The following is a 3,615-nucleotide window of genomic DNA, read 5'->3' on the forward strand; positions in this document are numbered from 1 at the left end:
AACGCTTGAGAAGTACGCGCTACTGCTTACACATTTTGTTGACCTCATGGAGTGCTACGAGTGTACGAAGTTTGCAGTAGATCCGCATTCCAAACGTCGGGGCCTCCCCTTGTGAGTATACTCCAACAGAATAGAACTTATTTCCTTCCTTCTCAACTATTTTTGATACGTCTGTTGGATGTGATCTTCTTCTGTACCCTAGGGCGATGTCTTATTGTCTGCGTTCCATTACCAGGAGTAGAGAGCTTTTGTGGTGCAGAATATCGTGTCAGCAACAGTGGCGCCGTTGCGAAACAGCACGGCTTACGCGTGGGGAGGCGCGTGCGGATGCTGATTGCAGGAAACGGAGAGATTTGTGCTGCTGACCGCTGCTTCCAAGGCAGTCCTTAGTCCCGAGGGTGGGCAGGATAAGGGTTGTAGAGGGTGAGCAGGGGATGACTGAATGCAGAGCGGGCCCAGCGCAGTAACGAGGTTACAGCAGACCGAGGCGGAGGCCGCAACCCAACAAGCGCTAATTTGGCGGCTCAGTTAGCCGGCCTATTCTCATTCAGATGGCCCGCCGGCTGCCGGCAGCGGAATGACAATGCGACACCTCCTCCCTCCACCCTCCCTCCCAGGGCTGCCCGCACAGCCGGCCAGCGCGCCTCGCCTCACTGGCTCCGCTCTCCGGGTCGTCCAACTCGTGCGGCTATGCCGATTGCCTTAGCCTCTTGCCAGGCTGCAGCTTCTTCATACAGCTGTTGCCGACTCAAGAGTTATTTGCTACTCACTTGTTCATTCTTTCATACTGTCATACATATCCGATTTCTGTATACTTATAATAATTCATATTTGCATTTACAGGGGTTGGACAAAAATATAAAAACACCTCTATAAATGCACGTCTGAACGTAAATGCAGATACTAGATAAGCCTGCAGGTTGTGCTGCTATACGCTGATAATCCAAAACATTATAACCACTGCTCACCGAGACCTTGCATGTCAGCTGGTAGCGTTGCAGGCACGTGATGCGGTAACAAAAGTATGGAAGCGGAGCGGACACGGATTGGGGCTCGCCCTAGCGAAGATACGGGCTGCAGCTTCGACAAACGCCAGGTTATTGTTACGCAGAGCCTGTGAACGAGTATCTCTAAAGCGGCGAAGCTACTGTCGTGAGCATCTACGGAACGAGATCGGACAGTGAACGGACTAGGCGCCAAGTGGTAGGACGTCCACGACTCTTCACAGACCGTGGGTTTCGGAGCATTGTCTGCACTGTAAAACATGATAGATGATGATCTGTGGTATCTCTGCCGAAAGAACACAATGCTGGTGCACGCACTAGTATTTCACACTACACCGTTCATCGTACATTGTTGAACATGGGGCTCCGCTACAGACCACCCCTACGTGACTCAAGACATCGTCAGCTACGAATTTTAAAGATGTTGCAGCCCTGTCAGCAACTGTTATAAATTAATGTGTCAAAAATCCGCCTCAGTTGCGAAATGTTACTGGTTTTTACCCAGGTTTTAGCTAGAGTAATCTAGCCTTCTTCAGAAGCATAAAATAAACTAATACATGCCAGAATAAGGCACCGTCAGACATAAAAAAAGCTAAAGTACCGTGGTACCATGTCCAGCTACGTTACTTAGCGGAGGAACAGCCCCGGCCCCAATTCGTGGAAAGCGGTCGGTTAGCCGCTACGTTCCAACGTAGCGTCCGCGGCTAACCGACCAGTAACATTTCGCAACTGAGGCGGATTTTTGACATATCTTCAGCTACGACTGCAGTGGGCATGGGACCATAAGGATCCGAATGTCGATCAATGGAAACGTGTCGGCTCTTCTGGTGAACCACATTTGGGCTTCACTAGGTCGGTGGTCGTCTCCAGAAACGCCGTCATCGAGGTGAACGGCTGCTCGAATCGTACAGCGAGCTACGGACGCAAGCCGGTGGGAGCAGTATTATGGGAGACATTCTCCTGCGCTTTCATAGGACATGTAGTGGTAATCGAAGACTTGCTTGGTGTCTTCCCCGACGGGGATATCATCTTTCAGCAGCGTCATTGTCCGTGTTTGAGAGCCAGAAGCGCGCTGCAGTGGTTTTAGAAACATTATAGTGAACTCAGGGGCAACGGCCTTGCCACAGTGGATACACCGGTTCCCGTCAGATCACCGAAGTTAAGCGCTGTCGGGCGTGGCCAGCACTTGGATGGGTGACCATCCGGGCCGCCATGCTCTGTTGCCGTTTTTCGGGGTGCACTCAGCCTCGTGATGCCAATTGACGAGCTACTCGACCGAATAGTAGCGGCTCTGGTCAAAGAAACCATCGTAACGACTGGGAGAGCGGTGTGCTGACCACACGCCCCTCCTATCTGCATCCTGCACTGAGGATGACACGGCTGTCGGATGGCCCCGATGGGCCACTTGTGGCCTGAAGACTGAGTATAGTGAACTCACATTGTTGCCTCGGCGACCAAATTCGACTGATGTAAATCCTACGGAACCCATCTGGGTCGCTCTCGGGCGCCGTACAACGCACGCAAATCAGCGGCTCGTTATTTACGCGAATTACGTGACCTTTCCGGATACATCTAATGCCATATACATCCACAAACCTAGCAACAAAGTGTTGCATCCCTGATATGCATAATCAGTTATGTAACGTTCCAAAGACGGGCTAACAAGCTATTAAGCAGGTGGTCATAGAGTTTGGGCTCATCCGTGTATCTGATCACGAACGGCAGCTGCCAATGTCCTCAGTAGTTTGCAAGGGTCAGCAGTGGTCAGAACAGTACTCTGTGTAGTTGTGCGTGCCTTGTGCCGGAGCTAAGTGAATTGGAACGTGGCAAATTATTGGTGCTCGTGCGGTGGTTACTTCCGTAGCCGAGGTAGCCGAAGAGCGTGCTGTTTCAAGAGACACCTCATCCAAAGTTTGTATTGCATGAAGAGAAAGTGGAAAAAAAGCATACCCTAAGTCAAAAAGCGGATGACAGTGTGTCTGTGATAGTGACGGACGGTCATTGAAGAGCATCGTGACGACAAATAAGACGACAGATCCAAAATTCACTGCAAAACTAAATGTCGCACTCGCGAACGCTGTCAGCACAAAAATAACACGCGTTCGCCAAACATGTCGCCCATCGAACATGTCTGGGATATGGTTGGTCGGCACCTGGTGCCAAGGATTTGTGGGCTCTGGCACAAACTGCGTGAAGGGAAATCCCTCAAGATCGTATTCAGAACCTTATTGATTCAATGCCAGGGCGCAAAGCAATTCTAATTGCAGCGCACGGTGGTCGCACGACATACTGAATACTAGGGCTCAATGGACATGTACAGATTTGAAAAGGTAATCATTTGTTACTTGTCACGTACCTAACTTGTGGTATTAAATTGATTGAATTTATGCGTTTCCTTCTTGGTGTTGCAATTTCCGCAAACGGAGTGTACTTGTATATGTGGTCCCAGTTTCATCGAAACTATTTTCGTCCTTACATTTGCCACGCTACTGTAGTTGAAATTCTCTGCGTCAGATAGAATGGCCACTAGGGTGCATTAGTTAGTTCTCTTCGTGTGTAGTATTGTTATGAGACCTGGTACGGTATGTAAGCGGCGTGAACGGAGTCAGAA

At 50.0% G+C, this 3,615-nt stretch overlaps 1 pseudogene; it reads left to right on the forward strand.

Moving 5' to 3' along the window:
- The first annotated feature begins 2,112 nt into the window (after window positions 1–2,112).
- Window positions 2,113–2,230, forward strand: LOC126102763 (5S ribosomal RNA; annotated as a pseudogene).
- Window positions 2,231–3,615: the final 1,385 nt, after the last annotated feature.

Source organism: Schistocerca cancellata, chromosome 1 (assembly GCF_023864275.1).
Source record: "Schistocerca cancellata isolate TAMUIC-IGC-003103 chromosome 1, iqSchCanc2.1, whole genome shotgun sequence".
NCBI lineage: Eukaryota > Metazoa > Arthropoda > Insecta > Orthoptera > Acrididae > Schistocerca > Schistocerca cancellata.